This window comes from Salarias fasciatus, chromosome 9 (assembly GCF_902148845.1).
Source record: "Salarias fasciatus chromosome 9, fSalaFa1.1, whole genome shotgun sequence".
NCBI lineage: Eukaryota > Metazoa > Chordata > Actinopteri > Blenniiformes > Blenniidae > Salarias > Salarias fasciatus.
Window position 1 is genome coordinate 13817705 of NC_043753.1, and position 21994 is coordinate 13839698.

The 21994-nt window shown below is 45.0% G+C and overlaps 1 protein-coding gene across 8 annotated transcripts in view; it reads right to left on the minus strand.

The window, feature by feature from the left end:
* The window catches only part of zfhx4 (zinc finger homeobox 4), a 94480-nt gene extending 73528 nt beyond the window's left edge, over nt 1-20952 (minus strand). For 4 of the 8 annotated variants that reach the window (XM_030099498.1, XM_030099497.1, XM_030099496.1 and 1 more), the window contains exon 1: nt 7208-7644. The gene's annotated coding sequence lies outside the window, so the exon portion shown is untranslated. Of the gene's footprint in view, nt 1-7207; nt 7645-11241; nt 11307-11336; nt 11686-20871 lie in introns of those variants that run through there. The other 4 variants (XM_030099492.1, XM_030099495.1, XM_030099493.1 and 1 more) reach the window with 3 other exon arrangements.
* Between the last annotated feature and the right edge of the window lie 1042 nt (nt 20953-21994).

Below are 21994 nucleotides of genomic sequence, written 5' to 3' on the forward strand. Positions count from 1 at the left end.
ATAATGAACGATTTCAATGAGGACAAAAATTACATTTCCTACAGATAACATGCCCCCTTCCCATAACAGAGCCAGAAGAACGTTGAAAACACGTCATGCTCGACAGCGGTGTGCAGAAGTATTATGTTAGGGGAGGCTTGTAGTAACTATATTAGTATCCTTTTACCCCGCCAGAGACAGTACTTTTACTGGTTGTAAGGAGATAGAGTTGGCAGAGCCGAGAGAGACGGGGAGAAATATAGACCCTGTATGACAACTCCGCTAGCTTCACTGGAAAAGCAACAAATCACTCCTCAACTGACTCGGGCCTGTGCTACAGCACTACCAGCGGCGTGGCTCAAACGATTACCGATCTGCAACACACACCACAAGGGCCACTCAAAATAAAACTCCACATACACATAACCAAGGATCAGTGCAGCACACTTGATCCTCACAGGTGGTGCGGGTCACAGCGAGAATGCCATCCCCACCTTTCCCATCCACTAAGCACTCACTTCCTTTCATGCCAAAGTCTGTCAAGTTGCTCGAGAGGGGAAGAGGCAAGAAAAGAGGAGATATAGCGCGGAAAGGAGGCAGAGAAAGAGAGAGGGAGTCTTTGTCCTCCTCCACTCAGCTCCAGCACGTTTCCTCCTCGGGTCTGTCCGCGATTAGCATATGAAAGGCGAGGGAAGGCGTGCAAAAGGTCAAAGAAAGAGGATCCTGTCCAATGAGAGACAACAAAAACAGGCCACACCGGCCTTTGTGCTGTTCATGTTCTCCACCACCCAACCTCACGCCCCTCCCTCGACCCGGGATCATTTCCATACACCAGATGCAATAGCAATGATGACGGTTGATCATAAATTACTTACAAAGTCGAGCTGGGTCATATGGAAGTCACGGTGGCAGTTTTTGAGCTGCGTCACCACCCTCGCGTTTCCCTCCTACAACCACCGCCGGAGCTCAGACGCACACACACACACACACACACACACGCAGGCGCTCATAGAAAACACACCTGCCTCACAATTTCACAGATGCCTCTGCCCAGATGATATCCGATGAAATCCTCAGCAAACATCTCAATAAAGGAAAATGTAAGTGCAGTGTAGTTTGATTTGATCCATGAAAGCCGCTCCCTTCCTTCCATGTAAATGCTACCTGAGCCACATCCATCCACTACATAATTGTACACTCCAGTGCTTTAGGGATGCAGTTTAGTATATACACGGAGGCTTAGGGAGTTTACCAGTCTCCACAGTTACTCTATTATCATACATATTGCTTCACATGACAGCTTCCATCTGCTGGCATCCGAACAAACACCCAAAAACACTGGTGTCTGGTGTTTCCGGGGGTCTTCTCCAGCAAACGCAGTCCTCCAGTGCCAGTGGCCTGGGACACGAGGACTGGAGGAGCAAGGGGAGAGGGGAGGGAGAGAGAGAGAGAGAGAGAGAGCAGAGGGGTAGAGCATTTCATCTCTCTTTCATCTCTGTCACCCAGTCAAGCGTTCAATGCCCCATTCAGCGCCTGCCCAGCATTATGCAAAATAATGCTAATCCCCTTTCCCGTGCTTTCACACTTGTATAAACTGCCGTTCCTGCCTCTGAAAAGCAATTATATCAGTTTACGTTCCTGTCAAAAAACAGGATTAGCATGCAAGCACTAGTAGCACCGGCGAGGCCCAATCTCTACCCACCTTTGGCTATCGGGAAGCACAGAACATTAAATGTTTGTCCACCCTCCCCCTTAGAAAGAAAGCCCTGCTGCTTGGATGTGGGGTAGCCATAAATGTGTTGTAATTAGATATTTATATTGGATGAAAAGAAGGGTTGTAGAAAGTTTCAGAGGCAGAACCCCGTGTCCCTGTTATTTTGGCCCGAGCTTATTTTTGCCAGGATTTGGGTCTTGTACAATAATCAAAAACAAACTCGGCTACGCCGCTACACAGGACTAAAACTAGTCTCACTGTCTCAGTCTCGCTTCACAGACACAATATGTGTTACACATGTGACACGCAAAGAGTGACACACACACACACACACACACACACACACACACACACACAATACACAAATGAACTCTTGTCATTCCCCCTGACACACTGCTTCCACATGCGCTCAACCTTGCCTGTGCACAAGTGCACATGCAAACACACACGCTGAGCAGACCAGGAAAGATGGCAGAAGTATTTTTGAATATGCAAATGCTCGTACAAGCGGAACGTGTGTAAATAGGAGTCATTGTGAGCTGGTTTAATCTGGACAGTCGGGCCTCTCTTTCTCTCTAACCCTCTCATGTTTTTTATGGGGGGGGGGGGTGCACCCATCCCGACTGACGACAGGTCAGGGACAAGGGACATTAGTCAGCACAATTAGCAAGGTCGTCATGGCGACTAATGAAATTTGGCAAAGTGGCCAGCCAGAGACTTAAATGAGCTAGCTGGTTATGTGCTAGCACGGGGGGCTGGCTGGCTGCTGGCTGCTGGCTGGTTGCCTTACACACCCATTATTCTCTTTTCTGCCGTGGTGGTACAATAGAGTCACTTGTATCTCAGCCGATACCCACCGGCAGTACAAGCTCTCCGCCTGACAATTTGCATATGTTAATATAATTAAGTGCTAATTACACTAAAACTCGCATATTCACAAGCACCCTCCCCGGGAGCTACCGAGAGGCTTGATCTCGTTCCAAGTCTTTAACCCTCCTCTGCGACTCGCTCAGTGTGTGTGATAGAGAGAAATTGTGTGTTAGTGGTGGTGCCCCAGGGCTGACACAGGAAGCCCCCCTTCTTTGAGATATAATGCTGAGCTGCAGCGAACTTCTTAGCTTCTCCCCTATACAGGCCTCCCCGAGCCAGGAGACCCCGACTCTACTACTGCAGACCGTCATCACCCCCCTGAGTCCACGCACACGCGCTCGCTTGCTAAAAAGCTCTTAGCTTCAAAAAACTACACACTTTGAACAATTGCATAATAGATGTTGCATAAAAGACAATCTATGAAAAAGTAAAAAATAAAAAATAAAAAAATCCACAAAAACTGGAAAGCAGAGAGTCTAAAAAAGACAACTTGGCCCAGGAGAGTCAAGCGAAAAAAATAAAAAGAAGAAATTGTTATGTGCGTACTTCTTTGACAGCGACTTTTACCTTCCCTGCTTTGACTCGCAAACCTAAAATATGGAGAATTAGTTTCAGTCTGTAAATTCACTCACTCATCACTCACGCTGAGGAAAATGCAGCATGTGTTCGACACCGAATCGACAGAAAGCAAGTGATCAGAACGACAACAGTTATCAGAGCCAGCGATAAGACGCACACACACACACAAAAAAAAAAAACCCAACATGATCCTTTCCAGGGAGTATGTGTGTGTGGATGTGAAAGTGTGTAGGCCTCCCGTTTTGATAATGGAGGACAGGCGGTTGTGCCTTTCACATTGTAATGGCCGTGAATCAGGGAGGAAGCCAAGCGGTCGTGCTACAATTAGAGTTCTTTTGTGCCTCTTCCTCTGTCTCTTTCTCCTTCTTTTCTTGTTTTCAATCGCTGACACTCTTACCTATCAAGGGTATGTTAAAAACAGTCTACTCCTGCTCTCCTGCAAAAGACTGAATGAGGGGGGACCGCGGGGCCGACTGGAGGGAAATTCACACTGTGCTGTTGCTGGACACGCACACACACGCATGCACACACGCACCAGATGGTACAGGAAGGAGGATTAAATAAACACACATGCCCAGACACACACCTATTGGCAGACAGACGCCTCTGTGAGCACTGTCCCTTAATGAATGTCTATGGGGAGTCAGAGGGTCCAAACTCATTTAGTTGACTCTCAATGAGATGCGGCATTATGACTATGGTAATACGCTCCTCCCTTCCCCAATAATCATACGCAGGTCATTGTGTCAGAGTGATTCATTTCTATCACACACACACGCCAGATGTTATTACGCAGGAGAGTAAATCTCTCCAATGGACGTCGATGGGCTTCTATGCAAAAAAGGTGAAGAGCGGTGGAGGAGGAGAAGAAGAAGGGGGAGAGAGAAAAAAAAAAAACAACATATTGTCATAGCGGTCCAGCGAGTGGTAAGCTATACCGCTCGCTGAAGCATAACGGCTGGTAATGCAGGTTTGGATGTAGCTCTGTGTGTGTGCGTGAGAGTGTGTGTGTGTGTCTCTTTGAGGGGGGAAGCTCCCTTTCACTAATACCTGCTGCTCGGATTACCACAGCGTCTTAAGTATTCAACCGGACTCATATTTTCCCTTTCTGCCTTTTTAGCCAAATTGGCTGTCTTTACAGTGTAAAGCAGCGATATAGCCCTCCTTACTAAGGGCCTATGGGGGATCCACGGAGAAGAACATTAAAATGCAGCGATAGCCTTGTTGCAAATCTCCTCTCTATTTCTTTCTCTCTCTTTCTGCAGCAAAGGCTTCTAAATCATCCAGCCTCCTCTATTAGACGGGAGACTTATTGAGGTAGAAACCATAAAAAATGAAGAAGGGAAATTTAATCCCTGAAATATTGATTTGCACATTAATATCAGATAGGCAGAGGGCAATCTAGCCGGGTGGAAATGACACATTGTCGACCCCTAGGAGAGGCCCGAGCCAATCTTCTAGCTGCATGTGTCTTAGACCCAGGAGTTATAGGACAGACTCAGCCCCTGTCTCTCTCTCTCTCTCCCATCCTCTCCTCCTCCCAGTACCCTCTCATCCCTCTCGCCCCCCTCCATCCGCACCCTTAATGAAGGCTGCAATGCTGAAAATGCATTAGCTTTTAATAATCAAGAAGCATTTTCAAGCCAACAGCTATTGTCCTCGCAGGGCTGTCTGCCCATCTTTCACACTATATGTTTTTTTTTTTTTCTTATCCCTCCCTTTTACTGCTACGGGTAAAATGAGCGTTGGAAGCAGCTTAAATAACACAAAAAGATACACACACCCAGTCTTTGATAGTCCTAAGACAAGCAGCAGAGAAAAACAAAAACAACGGGCCTGTGCTTCTGCAAGCCTCAAAAAAATCCTCTCATTTGCAAGACAAGAAAAACTAAAATTTAAAAAAAAGCAAATTCTGTTATTATAAAGTGAGACAATACCATCATTAACTGATGAAATTCATTGCAATTAGACAGGATCCTCTATCCTGTTATTTAAATGTTTTCATTATTAGGCCTAGGCAGCATATTTTTGTTTTCAACATATAATTTTATGCAGATGCAATTAAATCATGAGTTCACACAAGATCCACCAAACACATGACTGCTCACATTGTATCAACGATAAGAAATTGTTAAGAGATTAGTTAACATTTATCTGAGGTGAAAACTGATGACGTTTTTAAAATTTGAATTTAGCTTAAAAATATGAAATATACATTTTTGCCACAATAATAAAATGTAATAATAATAATAATAATAATAATAATAATAATAATAATAATAATAATAAAGACGTGGTAATAACAATCCTGGATCGTTTTATGAGATTCAACTGAAAAATCCAATATGTTGATTAAAATGTAGGCTCGTGTTCCGTTTATGAAAAGTCTGAAATGTTTGAAGAAACTGAATTAAAAGTCCTCAATTCCAGGGACAAAATACGCTCCGAAGCCCTCACCAAAAAGTCCCGCAAGAAAACGCGTGTAAAAATAGAGACAATCCTGTAAAAGGTCGCCTATCATACTGGCGCACCTTTCACTTGGAGCGTATACAGTCCCTTCATACACACGCGCGCGCGCGCGCAGACACACACGCGCGCTCACTACACTGTTACATACCCGGGTTGGAGACTGACTGGCCCCTTGGCCCTGATGTTTTTTTTTTTTTTTTTTTTTTTTTTGCTCCCGTGCGATCGATGTCCCCCCTCTCACTGTCGCGTCCCAATCCGAGCCAAGTCTATCTACCTACCTACCTACAAAAAAAAAAAAGAAAGAAAAAAAAACACCTGAGAAACACTACCCCTGCACTCAGATCTCTCTAAAATATAAAACAAAACGGCACTCACGCGCACCTCAAACAGGATGTTTCAAGCAGCATCTCTGGGAAAATAACAGAAAGACTATTTATGAAAGGGAATCGGAGTCCAAACGCACCGATCTCGAGTGTGGAAATGGAATTTAGAGATTATGAATGGAAAGCAGGAGTTTCACTGTCTTAATATGAAGAACTGCGTAGAAAGAGTGTGGATTTGGGGTTTACAGTCTGATCTTTCACATGCCCGTGTGTCAGGGAGAGGGGGGGAAAAAAAGCAGAGGAGTTGGAGTAGCTGAGCTCTGAAGGGACTCTCCGTGCAATCAGTAGCCCAGCGATCGCTCTCCCTCCTGGGCGACGCAGCCACCCACGCCTCGGTAAACTCAGACTACTTTTGAAACGCGGCAGGTAAAGGTGCACGAGCCGGCATAGGCACAATGCACGGTGCTTTATGTGGCGATCCACTGATGTGGGTCTCACCCCGGCGTTTTAAGAGATATGCACTTATTCGCACGGAGGGGGGATCGTGTCGGGAGACGGAGCACTTCGGCTGCGTCTGCCTGGAAGGTGCACGAAACCCCGACGAGGTTTCTTTAAAAAAAAAAAAAAAAGAAAGAAAAGAAAGAAAAGGAAACCGGCTTCACGCGCTTCTGTGTCTAAAATGTGACTTCGAATAGAAAGCGTGTGACGGTCGAGGACTGAAACCGGGAGTGAATGAGTGCGATCGAGCGCTATTCGGACACCTCGGATGGAAACGAGCCGAAAGCGGACATGTCCGAGGGATCGGACTCCTGGAAGCAGCAGCAGCAGCAGCAGCAGCAGCAGCAGCAGCGTATCCGCACCGCAAAAGCCACAAAAGGGGGGCGACGCTCGCCGCGCGTCGTCGCGTCTTCGCGTGTGTCCGTCCACCCGCACGATCCCGGCAAAACCTTCGCCGTAAAACTTTGCAAAAAGGCAGGTCTGGACGCGGAATCGCACCGAGGGGGCAGCGGACACACGCGCAAAGGACGCCTCCGGAGCCTGTCAGCCGCCTGTTTCACTGTAGCCAAAGCACCGGAGTTGCACCAACATCACGATATTCGCCTTTATTCCGGACTAAAAAACACACAGCACCTGTTATCCGAACCACCCCGATGTCAAAGATCCAACTGCGAGATAGATAATCGATACCCGACCCCTAAATTTAGCACACACACCCCAAAGTACTCAATAAAAGTTAAAGGGAGAGGTGGAAAGGAGAAAAAAAAAAACTTACTTTCTTCCCCCTCCAAAACCGTCACCTCCGCTTCTCTCTTTGCTCTTGGCTTTATAAAACAGTCACATCCAGCGGCTTGCGTAATTGGACAGTAAAAATGTGGAAAAACAGGGAAAATTACAATAATCCTCCAACTTTATAATGAGAAAAGGGGTAAAATCACAAATGTCAAGCGTTTAGAGAGCTATCCCTTATTTTGGTTCCGGTGGCGGTGAAACGACGTGTCGACGGGCTGCCTCGCAGTTTCTCTTGTGGACGGGGGTCGGGAAACGGAGGAAAGGAAATGAAAATCCGATATGTCTTTATTCTGCTAATTATTATCGTTTTAGCCCTGTTTAAAAAAATGGCTGATTAAGTTGAGTGCGCATGTCTTTGTGTGTCTATTTCCCGATATGCACTCTGGGAATGGGTAGAGAGACAGAGAGAGAGAGAGAGAGAGAGAGAGAGAGAGAGAGAGAGAGAGAGAGAGAGAGAGAGAGAGCAAGGGAGAGAGAGAGAGAGAGAGCGAGAGAGGGAGGGAGCAAAAGAGAGACGGAGAGGGAGGGAGAGAGAGGAGAGAAGTGTAATTAGTGAGTTGATCAACAGTCTCCACATTGCAAATGACGCGCACACGGAGCCCTGGCGGCCGCATGGGTCCATGCGCGCACAAAATCCTTTTGTACGGCTTCTCTCCAAGGGCCAAATCACACGCAGAACAATGGACAACCGCTTCCTCCACACCAAACACCGAACTCAGAATTACTTACAAATAGTTGGAAGTCATTTTTTTTCTTTCTTTTTTTGTAAAAGAAAATAAGAAGTTTTACAGACGGATATTTCTGATTCAAAGCGCAGAATGAACGCAGACAGATTTTTTTTTCTTTTAAAATGCATTTCACAAATGTGAAATTAGTCACATGTTCTGTCCACGATGCTTTTCACGCACCGACATCAGCGGGGTTTTATTGATTATGACAATACACGTGAACTGCAATTCATAAGAAGCGCAAGACTTGAACCGCCTTCAGTAGAAACCGAGAAGTATGTGAATGTATACACGTAGATCTAAATTCATGCGTGATTTTTATCGTTTGTTTTTGAGGAATTAATTTCAAAGAAAAAAAAAAGAACTTTGTGCAAATCACTTTTGATCAATGCTGTGGATGAAAACATAAAGGAAAAACACCCGGAGGGGGGATCAACACCGTCTTGTGCTGCGCATCAATACGGGCTTGTACGTTGTGTGAAATACATTTTATAGGTAAAATAATTTATGTGCAAAAGCGCAAAAAAAGCATTCTCAGACGTGAGTAATTTATACACCTCTGGATGCATTTTCCTGTCCTCTTCTATTTGGACAATATTGAGTGTTTTCCGAGAAGATGGACATATTGCATCCCGATCTGTTGAATATGTGAGACATATAAACATTTGAGCTGCGAAAATCAAAGCCACAAAGCGTCTCAGTAATACACCACATGTTAGACAGTCATCTCTGCCCTTTCGGGTCCGCTGAGGCCCCGTGTGGGTTCACTAGAGCCAGACTGCAAAATCCAATACAGGGTCACACAAAAAAAATCCCCCCTCTATTCAAAGCTCAATTCACCGGCGTTTACATTTAGTGTCTTTACAAAGTCCATCGCTCTTTTGGCCCTATATCATTTCAATGCAAACCGTTTACTGTGTTTTCCCACCGGTTTCTTAATAGAGGCTTTGGGGCAAGGGGAAGACTTTACACAGTCTCAATCGGGGAGAAAATCAAGAGATCTTGTTCGCCTTCATGGAAAAAATCGAAGCTGGGGGTGAATTGAACTGCATGAGCTGGGGCTTGGGATGTGATGATAAGGCTGCTGCTGGCAAGTGAAGTACTCGGTCTACTTTGCAGCCACATTGACTGGACTGCACCCATACCAACTGGATCCTTAAGAAGCCAAGAGATCCGAGCCCGACCCGACCCCAGGGTGTTTATTCTGGGTTTAGAAAGGTCTCTGACAAAGGGGGTGGGTGGGTCGAGGTGATGAACAGAGGCGTCACTTTTCACCCGGATCCAAGGCTCCTGCTGCTGCCGCTACCGCTGCAGCTGCCTCCCTGTCCTCCAGGGGGGTTTCGAGCCTGTCAACCCTGGGAGGCGTCGCTCGCAGACGGGCTTGGAGAGTCGGTCGACCCGCTACAGCAGCGGACGCGCAAAAAAAAAAAAAAGAAAAGAAAAAAAAAAACTCCACAGGGGCCGCGCGTCCATCATCCCCAAGCTGCACGGAGAGGACCTACACTCGCCATTTGCGACTTTGCGCACCTAAACGGAGGGAGTTTTGTAGACATAAACCAGCCTGATTTTTTTCCTCTTTTTTTTTCTTTCTGCGAGCGTCTTCATTTCTGAGGAGGGATGTACTCACTTTCCACTTTCTAGTGATTAAATTGGTCCGCGCTGTTGACATTTTTCGGCGGAGATGCGTTTATTTTATTTATTTCTTTTTTTTTTTTATTATTTATTTGTTTTCGGGGGGAGAAAACGAGAAAGTACAAAGCGGATTTAGAGAAGTGATATAGGCTGTCGCTTATCTTAACCTCTCCTGCGTTTTGTAAATCCCCCCGGTCTCCACCCTCCCTCTCTCCCTGCAGACGATGCTCTTTCTCCGGAGGACCGCTCGACAATAGACCGCGTTAACTAATATTTCGCCCCATTTCCATATCAGCAGCATCCTCAATTAATTATAGATTTTTATCTGCAAACCCCGATCTCCCTCTCTCTCTGTCTCTCTCCCCCCCTCTCTCTCTGTGTCTCTCTCTCCCCACTCTCCCTGTCGCTGTTTGTGGATATCTGCGTGCGTGTGCGCGTGAGACTGCGAGGAGACAATTTGTGCGTAAAGAGGAAAAAAAAAAGTAATTGCAGCATCACCAAATCCGTAAAGCAAAATGAGTGTAATTAAACTGATTTACTGACTGTGCAGGTATTAAACTTCATTAATTTTCTTTAGAAAATGCGTTGGTTTTATGTTTTACTGTTTGTATTGATATATAAAAAAGTATTTGGACACTCGTAGTGAGCTTCTGTCACTTCAGTGGATCAATAACTTTCAATGGTCCGGAGATATTACCATATTGGCTTGACACACTTGGAGATGCTCTGGGATGGGGCGATTGTTGGCCCATCAATAAATCCTCCAAAGTTAAAGCTGATCCCTGGATTGACGCATCGCTTGATTTGTACGCTGTCATTTCTTAAAAACAATTATTTTTGTCATTTTTGTAAGCCGTTCCTTATGACTGCAAACGACAGATTTTGTTTTTTGTTTTTTTTTTTCTTTCTCCTCCAACTCCTGAATGTGCCATCACATTTCCACCTTGTTTGTCCTATGCGTCGGCGCCCTCATGGGGTTGCAGGGCTGACCCCCTCTTCCTCATCAGGACTCACGCAAAAAAAAGCACGCAAAAAAAAAAAAAAAAAAAAGCCCGCAGCTCTGACCCGCAACCTGCCACACTGACCCACTGGCCAACTCTCGTCCAGCAAACACATGCAACAAACAAGCTCTGTAAAGGCCCATAAAACAGACAATAACAAGTCAAGTGGAACTCTTTCAGGGAGCCAGCCTCCACAGCGAGCCAGACAAATCACAAAACACCGAAACTGTCTTGATTAAAAAAATGTGTGAAGTCGTTAAAACTGGATTTTAAGCCACAACAAAAGCAGGTAAAATCTTTAAAAGTAAACCCATTTGCAAGTTTTCAGCTGTGCATATTTTGTCGAGAGTAAAAATCTGTTAATTTGTAAATAAATCAAAAAGATTGAATTATTTCTAATGAAAAATAAAGTCTAAGAAAAGCTGGTTTTAACATGTGTACTTACAGGACACTTGACAGACGATTGTGCAAAAACGTTTGACTTTTTCAGCACCAAACGGAGGAAAACACACCAAAAAGCTGTGAGAAAATCAAGTTTTTGCCCATAGATGCTCAACATAAACTCTCTCGACATTTCCACTCTGAACCTTTAAAGCCATTCAGCAACGCACCATAAATATGCAATCAATAGAAAAAAAAAACAACTTCAAATTTACCCCCTCTTACCTCTTTCAAAATCTCCAAAAAAAAAAGCACAAAGTACAATAAGCCAGTGAAAAAGAAAACGCATGAAAATGTAGAATCTTGGTACCTTTGGTATAAAGCATTCCGTTTTCCTTCTTTTCTGTCTTTCTCTTGCTCAGTAGCGATCCGATAATAGCATATGGAAAGTGTTTTCAAAATGCCCAGATTTGGCACATTGTCATTGAAAAGAGAGGAGCGCAGTGATGCGGTGCTACAACAGGGGAAATGAGTTGCGGATTGGACGCAGCCCGCCTCGGTGCGGACTTATCCCACTTTAATTTAATATTCCGCAATCACACACACTAGTGATGGCATATAATTCAAGGAGAAATTCAGAGGGAAGGAAATGCTTTTGTGCGAGTGTGTATGTGTGTGTGTGTTTTTACACCACTTTATTTGATTAAGGAGAGAGGCAGCACAATATTGTCTTTTTTCTCTGTTTCCCCTTCACTTCTTTCTCCCCCCCTCTTCCTCCTCCTCCTCCTCCTCCTCCTCCCCCTCTCTCAGTCAGCTTTTATATTCTTTTATACATGAAACAATGGATATTTATTTGTTTGTATTTAGATCATTTATTTAAAAATCAACAACTCCGACTTCTTTGCGCGTCGGTGCCACACTGGAATCATCCCTAACATAAAATCGAGACCTATAAACGCTTGTTTGTAAAACAGTGAACCCAAAATCAATGTATTGGGTCATTTCAATCGATTATATAAACGAAAATCCATACGCAACATGAGACCGGTATCAGCCCACTCTTCCGCTCCCTTTTAAAAGAGAGAGGGAGGGAGAGAGAGAGAGAGGGAGACAGGGAGAGAGAGAGAGAGAGGAGAAAAAAAGGAGCGCTTGTAGCGCCTGGACTAAAAACAAAGACTGTCAAAGCAGCCTCAGTCACTTAGATCAGGGCTTCTCCAATATTCTCATGTCAAGGACCCCCAAATGGACACACCTTGTACTGAGGGTCCCACTCACTCTGGACTGTCCCACCCAGGGATCCCCGACACCTCTTCTCCTCAGGTTATTGATCATTAATAACTGTATCGTGAAGCCGGTCCTGGCGTGGCGCGCACGTGAAACCTTTGTTCGGACACATGTTCCCTGGCTGGTTTATTTCCAGATTAATGAAATTACAGTGAAATTAAGTAATTCTTGGGTTTGCCTTGAGGGGGAGGACCCCATTCGCCTGGCATTTTGGGATTCTTCAGCCCCCCCCCTTTTCCCTTTTTTTTTTTTTTTTTTTTTGAGAACCACTGACTTAGATGTCAAAGTGCTTCCAGATGCAGCATGATAGTGCAGGTCCTGATGACAACAATTAGAAAAAAATGCCCTAATCAAACGGGGCCAAACGGGATTACGTTGTATTTCAGGGGTCAAGGGAGAGCGTCTCAGCAGCCCCTCGTCCCCAAAACCCACCCCGCCGCCTGCATGCACAACAAATATCACATTTCAAGCATCTCCTAACCTCAGCCAGCCACAATCAACCACTTCGGGGGCTATAATCACGTATGCAAATGTCTAAGGAAAGCCACGGACATGACAGCCGGTGCGCACTGTCAGATGAGCTATTGCATAAACTGTGCATTAATATGCAACATGATATGGGGGGCAAGAAAGAGGGGGATTGGGGGTAAAATAAGGAGGTGCCAATCATGTAAAATTTACATGGGACCACAGCTGCTGGGGCTCTCGAGCAAGCGGAGAGGTGGGGTGCGACTGGGAGGGGGAAAGAGAGGGGGGGGGGGGGGAGGGGGGGGGGGGGGGGCTGGAGATTAAACAGAGAGAGGAGGAAGGGGTGAAGGTGCAGGGTGGCGGGTCTGCCGGTGCCACTCTGTTTATTTGATAACAGCAATCGATGGCCCCTGACTGTAAAGTCTTTACCCAGACGCAGGCGGGGCAAGGTCTGCGGTGCCTCTTCTCCCGGGGAAGGAACGAGTGTGGGAGCTCCGAGGAAGGAGAATTTAGAAGAAGAGGGACAAGACGGGTGACTGGGAAGACGGGCTGTCGCCCGCATTTGGGATCGCGCACCGGGGGACATCAATACTACAAGTGCACGCTCAGAGTCAGAAACCCACACTTGCCGCCAGCCTCCCCCCCCCCTTCCTCACTTGTCCCCCATGTGCACACCTCTCTCACACAAAACACACCACCAACACCACTGCTGTTTCCATTCAGTCTCACCTCGCCCCGCGCTGCCCTCCTCCCACTTGGCCCTTTGCTCCTCCGATCTTTTTCATTGTTGAACCCTATTTATTAGACACGCGTCCAGAGAGTGTCCTCCATATATGGTCAGGGGGAGTTAAAAAAAAAAGACCCCCCCCTCCCTGCCAAAAAAAAAAAGAAAAGAAAAAAACGCCTTACAGTGAAACCTCGACACACATCTCGCCTGCAGTCCCGCTTAAAGCCAAAATCTATTGATTATCACTCAGATCCACATGCACTTTATAGACCCGTGCGCCCGACCTGGATGGAACAACCCGCGTGCCTCTTGGATAGAAAACAAAACAAAAAAAAAGGAAATTAACAGATGTTGATCAATTTATTAGATTGAGATCCAAATTGGAATTAAGCACTTTTATTATTCAACTATTAAAATCGACGAAAAAAATTGAAAAGTAAATGAAGTATAAACACTGATACTCCTTTATTATTGTATTACATTAGAGATAATCAACAGAATTTGTATTCCTATAATTTTACAATAATAACAACAGCCACAACAACAATAATAATAATAACAACAACAACACAATAATAACAATAATGGACAAAAATCGGTATTATTTATTATTTGGCATTAGTAAAACAAAAAAAAAAAGTTCATTCATGGAAATAAAAACATAATCTGAAGTCTAAGAAAAGGCCTGCCAGCTTACTTAATGGCCTAATGAAAGTAACAGTGCCATACTGTATGTTGTCACATGGCTTATTAAAGTGCTTTCTTCATGACAACCCGAGGCCTTGAACATGTCAATTTAGTGGTCCGAGAGGTCCTTTTAGATCTCCAGGAGGCCCCCACTCTCCCTCTCTGGGGGACTGTCGCCTCCTCCACCTTCCCACCCCATCATCCATCCATCCATGCACCCCCCCACCTCCCCATGCCTTTCCTCTAACGCTCAGTTGGCCATCCCCAACATTGCAAATAACCCGGTCAGTGCCTAGAAGTCTGTTCCGAGGCAACAGATTGACATCTCGACATTCATGTTAAAAACGTAAAAAGCGTCTCATGCTGGGATCCAAACTGGAAAAAAAAGGAAAGAAGAAAAAAAAAAAAAGCAGCATGTGAGGGTAATGCTGCAGCTGTCCAGTGCGCTCCAGTATACGGGCCCTTTTTTATGACACTGTCACAACAGAATTAAGGAAATATTACATTAAAAAATCTATCTTATAGATATAAATTTTCCCCAATTCTTATCTTATCAAGATTTTTCTGAAAATCCTCATGATCAAGCAAAAAAAAATTACATTAATTGGCAATTATCTTGTTTTGCGCAAATATTGACGGGGATGTCCGTTTCAGCGCTCGTTATTTTGTGCCGCAGAATGTCACAGAGCAAAGATTTACCACCGGAAATTTGTCAGTCTCTTGCCTGAGATGTGATCATCAAACAAGTCAACCAAGTCAACCGGAGGCGCAATGACCACTGCGTAAATGCGCACAGATTAGAGGAGCGCCCGGACAAATGGGCAACGCTTCAAGGGAACGAGGGAATTAAAAAAAAAAAACAGAGAGAGCAAGAGAGAGAGAGAGAGGGAGAGAGAGAGAGCAGGCATCGTTTTTAAGGTGTGCAGTGACCCTGAAAGATGCTTGTTGGCTTCATCACTGCATTAGAAGAGTCCTTTCGAGGGCTCTTCAAGCTCCCTTCCAAGTGACCATCATTAAAATGTGATGACCTGAGTTCAAGCAGCCATTTCTGCAAGCACCTAATGTACCAGAGTGTCGGTGAGGGAAGCCTTGAATCCTTCCAGCATCACGTGCCTTCTCCAGAGGTGACTCTGACCTCTGACCTTGCAATGGTGTGGAATCGCAGCACACGTTATCTTTGGAAATCGGTAACTTTTATAATTTATCAGCTATTCGAGCAACGATTCACTGTCCTCTATGAATATGTTAATGTAAATAACTTTACCTTGAACACTTTCTCATTTCAATCATTGATTTTTCATCATATTTTAAAATTATGTGAAAAAAAAATTGTAAAAAAATCCAGTATGTAAATGCAGAAATGTGAAAATTGTGCATATTTTCATCAAATATGTAAATTTAGTTTCCAAACTCGGTCTAACCACACCTGACACGTTTTGGATTTGATTACAGAGCGATGACTTTGTGTTCCAGTGCAACGTTTTGGGGGTTCTATGTAAATAAACACAGCAACTCGAACTGATCTACAATCATACAAGGAAGCAAACGGCGAATAACACTGAGATAGTGCAAACAACCACTCAGTGTGCACGCACACACACACACACACACACACACACACACACACACACACACACACACACACACACACACACACACACACACACACACAGACAGTCACAGACACACAAACACGAACTTTGTTATGTTTTCAATTTGGGTTGAAATGTAGACATTTTCCCTTGGTTGCATAACTGCCATCCGTATCGCCCCTCCCTTCAATTAAATGCTATTTCTCCCAAACAAAATGTCAGAATCATTCCACACAGGGTAGTTCAACAGTGATTTGTTCTGAAAGCTATGTGTCTTTGGCTGAGATGGTGTGTGCTCTAGTGTGTGTGTGTGTGCGTGTGTGTGTGTGTGTGTGTGTGTGTGTGTGTGTTCTGTTTGTGTGTCCTGACCTCAATTCCAACTGGGTTCACAAAAGGACGGAAAAAAAAGGTGCCTAAAAATACATTTAATTCACAATCAACCCAGCTGAGCTGAGAATGACAAATCCTTTCAGAGCACCCAAGAGTGAGATGTGAGATTATGAAACATAAACATGCACTTTCACACTAACACACACACACACACACACACACACACGTGTACACGTACACACATTCGCAAAGTCACGTGAAACGCACACACGCGTTGACATAAAGGAAAAGATCAAACACAACTGTAGAAATTCTAAAAATGTTTTCTGCTGCAAATTTTTGTGTGTTTTTTTTTTTTTTTTTTTTGAAAGAATGTTTTCAGGACATGGCTGACCCAAAAAGTGAAATGCTAGACATATTTCTATTTTATCGTCAGAGTGGATAAATATTTAGGAGATGACATGACAAATATGAAATATTCCAAGCATTCAGAAGAATATTTACTAAAATGTTACCTCAATTTTAGATTATAAAATGAAACAACCAAACGAAATGAATATTATTTACATATTTATAATACCAGATATCTGCAATGTGTTGAAAACTATCTGAAGAAAAACCCTGACATCTTTGATTTTTTTTAATAAATTGCTATTTTATCTAAAGATGTAGGATTGCAGGGATGCAGTTGTTCATCTCTTCTATTTATACACCGGCGCGCAGACACTGCTCAGGTCCACTGGCTCGCTGAGATTCCAAGATGGCCGCGCACCTGTCATGGACGTGGATCGTCCTGATTATGAAAGGAGATCACCTCAAGGCCTCGGAGAGCCGCGGAGAGCGTGCACGCCTTGAGTTGCTGGTTCAACGCCGGTCAAAAGCCTGTCATTTTAAAACCGGCGACTGCCCCCCTCAGAAAGGAGGGATGAACCCCGGCTGTGTCTCCTCTCTCTCTCTTTCGGTCTCACACACGTACACTTTCTTTTTCCTTCCCTCCATCGCCTCTGTCTCTCTCTCGCTCTCTCTCTCTCTCTCTCTCTCGCGCTCTCTCTCACATCAGAAGCACTGAAATGCACCCCAGGGCCAAATCGCACAGAACAACCCCTCTGAGCCAGAGAAAAAAGCTGGAATCCGTTTGCCCTGATATTTCACCAGCACCAGCCAGGAGCGAGGGGAGAGGGAAAGACAGAGGGAGAGAGAGAGAGAGAGTGAGAGAGAGAGAGAGAGAGAAAGGGAGAGAGAGAGAGAGAGAGAGAGGGGGAAAGAGACTGGGGCAGAGAAAAAGGGATAGATGGGAAAACGGCAGACCAGGGTTGTATTTATTGGGGGTGTGAGTGCCGCGCTGTAGGCTGTGGGATGGTCGGGAGAGTGCAAGGTGTTGCTGTTAGGTGTGGTTGGGTTTGCAGAGAGGGACGAGCATGCACAGATAGAATGGTGGAGGGGGGGGGGGAGAAAAAAAAAAGAGGGAGAGATGGAAGGATTGGTCATGCGCAAGGTAAGAGAGAGGCTTTGTTTGATTGTATGTGGTGGTGGTGGTGGGGGGGGGGGGTGGGGGTGTGGGGATGGGAAGGAGGGGGCTGAAGCTGTCGTCTGTGGGGTTATTATTATTGCAGGCAATCTTTGTGTGTGTGTGTGTGTGTGTGTGTGTGTGTGTGAGGAGAGAGAGAGAGAGAGAGTGTGTGTGTTTGTGCATGTGTCTAAGAGAAGAAGAGATGAGGAGATATGAGATTCAGTCATGGGGTCATTTTTTTTCCCCCCTCTGAGGTATGTCAGCAGGCAGAAACGAGGTTTGAAGTCACACACAGCGCGTGACGTCAGGGGCCGACGCAGGCCTCGTTTGCATACTTTACCGGAGCGAGGGACACGATTCCCAACCGATGTTCAGGCCAACGTATTGATCTGTTGATTTAACGGCGCAGACCGGATGTGACAGGAAGTGCGGCACACGCAAACAGAAGTGCGGGCCTCGCCGATTAACATCTCTCCCATCATCTCAATAATAACTGCGAGGGGAACAGACTTCGCTAACGGGGGAGATGGGACTGATAAGGAAAAGGGCAAGAAATATAAAAGGATATATGGTTTGAAATGAAAGAGAGATCAGAGGAGCGGAGTGGGAGAGAGGAGCATTTTTTGCCATTTCACCCAGTTTAATAGGAGGACAGTTAATGGGCCTTTTTTTATCGGGCGCAGGCATCAATCAAGGGGTGTCAGGCGGCCGCTGAATCTGGGCTGTGGTCCTCTTCACAGATGACTGATTAGCAAGCCAAAATCACCAGATCCATCTTCCGACGGTCACTTTTATTACAGTCATTTTTAAAGTGACAGCAACCTGCCTTGTCTCACAACACTGGCCACCGCATATATATTCTCATCTTAGAAGAGTCCCCCCCCCCCCACAATCTGTCTTCCTCTCTCGGTCTGTCGCAGAGTATTGGGTCAGTCACTCTCCTGTTGTCCCCCCACCCCCCACCCCCCCCCCAACCTGCAGACCCTCCTCCTCGCCCCTCTCCGTTTCGCCTTCTTTTTAACTACTTTTATCTGACTTTCTCTCCCCGTCCCCCCCTTCCGAGCCCACCCTCCCACCCCGTTGGCACGGCACTTATTCCCTCACTCTGCCAGGCAGGTTGAGGGGAAGCGGGGTCAGGGAGGTGTGGAGAGAGACAGGGAAAAGAGGGGAGCGAGCAGAGAAAATAAGACCCCTACCTTCTTCCATTGTCTGAAGGGTGTGTTCTGAATCCCTATATTGTTTGCTCTCCAGAGATGGGGAGAGATTCGTTTTGCACAGTTTCCCTGCCGTCTTTGCACTGGGAGGAGGAATCCTCCATTCCCAGGCACAAGACGAATGGAAATGAAACAGTTTCGACACAGAGCCGGTTGGTCACAGCTGCATTTACATGACTGCATCTAAAAACACACACACACACACACACACACACACACACAGGATGGCATTAAATTTGGAGGCCGGAGGGTGGTGGTGGGGGGGTTAAAATGCGTTTCTTTTTTGGAGAGGGGCAGCATGTAATAATATGTTACTGGGAAAAGGGGTGTCAGGAGACTCTCTTGGGGTGGAATTTTGTTTTGGTGCTTGTCAGTCAGATTTCTCATCTTTTCCTGCTTCAGTTTACTTACAGGCTGCGTTCAAAATAAATCACTGCATCAAATAATCATTGTGCAATCATTCAAAATGGCAGCTGAGCTATGTTTACCCAATGGTTTGCATACGTGTGTGTGTGTGTGTGTGTGTGTGTGTGAGTGTGTGTGTGAGGCCAGACTCTAAAGAGCACTCCTGTGTCTTGGCAGGAGATATGCTAATCGCAACTGACATCAATCTGAAAAACATCAGCCGAAGTAACATGTGTCTAAGATTACATTTACAACCTTCTGAGCGAAGAGGGACAGAGCAAACTGGCACGCTCACGTGCACGGCGGCGCGCACGCACACACAGCGAGGGGAAAGTGGGTCAGGTAAAACAAGCAATCGTATTTCAGAGACAGCCTGCCATTTGCAATGTCCTCAAAAAACAACTGATTGAACAGCTTGTCGAAACATTAAGGCTCAAATTTGAAAGCTTTGGAGTCGTCTCAAATACAGAACGGATTCTTCTATTAAACAAATGTGTCTTTTGTTTTTTTTTGTTTTTTTTGCTGCCCACTTAAATACTTAACGTTTTTAATATGGAGGCACAAAAAAAGCTATTAGGCTTTCCTTTGTTCTGACTTTTAAAGTTAAGGTTATGAGTTCCTTCCTTTGTTTTTGTTCTCCTCTTTTTGAAGGGGTTTCAGGGAATATGTAACTTTTTTTTTTTTTTTTTTTGTCAGGCTGTGATATACATTAGAAGACAACCTGGGTCACATTTTACAGCGAAGCACCTGAACATCAGAGGGACTTGTGCGGGTGTAAAATATGTGTCCTGCTAAACCCCATTTGGAAAGGACCCTTAGATGTGTGTCTGTTGAGGGGGCAGATAGACAGAGACCCACACACACACACACACACACACACACACACAGGAAATCATTGTAATGGTGCTAGCAGCTGTGTCTTACTAAGTGAACACATACGACTGTTGATATACTGGATCGGTCTTCCCTTGAGCTTGTGATCAGATCTGTGTGTGTGTGTGTGAGAGAGGCGGAAGGAATGAAAGAGAAAGTCAGAGAAGGTATGCGCAGAGCGATGCCCTCGTGTCACTGCCTTTGCATTAAAAAGTTTGAACGTGCACTTAAACTCAGTCAAACACACATACGCACGCACACACTCGAGGTTTGGATTCATTTGTCTCAACTGAAAAGCATCAACACTGAGACAGCTAACTTTGTATCTTATTAGTCTTTTCCTCCTCCTTCCTAAAAAAACATGCCCTGTCTGTCTATCTGGAGGGCAGCGGGGCACTCAGGGCTCTGACAGTCGATCCGTCCCGAACATCCGCCAATAACAGATCGCTGCAGTATTTTACGCTAGAAACGTTTGATGACAAGCAGTAACTAGCGTGAAATTCCCCGTAGATTAAATGTCCTAGGAGTTGTATTCCCATCCGGCGAACGCGCACACACACACATCTGTGAGCATGTAAGACTGCGCGCACACATGCGCAACACACCGACCTGTAAGGCTCAGAAAGACTATACGTCTCAGCAGGGGGAAGGCGCAGGAAACAAATGTATGTGCTGTGAAACACATGGACGCGCGGTGCACTCGGGCACAGGCTTAATCCCATGCAAGCACGGTGACACAAGCAGACGTATACATATAATAGACGGGATTCTGTATAAATACATGCACATGTCTGCAGAAGGAAACACTGACTTACTCAGAGGCGTTCAGACTGGAGACACACTGGGGGGCAAATCATAGCAGGAGGCTTGTAGTGTGTTTGGCTGATTACCAGTCGAGCAAATAGCAGAGAGAGCATGCTCACGCTGCCACCTCCATCCTCCCACACACACACACACACACACACACACACATACACACACTTGGGCACACACACCTGTTTCTTTGTTGGTTAGTCAATGCGCTGATTATTCTAATTATTAGAGGTGGGGTTTTTTTTTTTCTTCTTCCCCTTTCTGTTCTTTATTTTTGTCTCGGCTGGATTAAGAGCTGCAGCCGACCTCGGCAGGCACAAAGAAAAGAAAAAAAAATAGAGCAAGATCTCACAAAGTTGCTTAATTAGGCAGGTAACACTGAAGTCAAGTAGGAACAAATTTAGTGCTGGTTATGAAACAGTTTTGCTTGTTTTGCTGGGTTGAAACATATTACTTGTTTTTTTAATTAGATGAATTATTAACAAATGAATGCAGCTTTTCACTTATTGGATTTTATTAGTCAGCATTAATTCAAATAACTGACTGACAGATTAACAGATGTGGTTAATATGCTTTTCTGACAGACACATTTCACACAGAGACTTTGAATCTTGCAAGTGTGAGTTACATGACTGAAGAAGACAGCTGCTCTCAGCAGGATAGTTTCTGTCATATTTATTATAAAAGTCATAAAATTTCAGTTTAACTGTTTGATTATGCAAATGTGTTTTGTTTCTCCACTGTGAATGTGCAGTCAGAGTCCATTTTTGAACCAGAACATGCCAATAAGGACTAAAATGTATATCTGCTTTTCAACTTAATGTTTTCATCCTTTGCACTGCAAATGCAAGCTTGGGGCCTTTCTTTGGAGGCTGCATGTTCTCCATGTGCATGCTTGCTTTTTTTCCTCTCACTACACGTAAAAAAAAACATGCATTTAGTTTCCATTTTCAGTCTGTGTGGATGGATGGATGAAAGTTGAGGAGCTTTATCTAAAAAAACAAAAAACAAATGGCAACTGGATATGTCCACCGTAATATTTTCAAAAAACAAAACACTTTGCCAAACGTTGGACCTCAGGGGTCTGCCAGATATTTTTGTAGCTGTGATGCTAACTTGGCTACC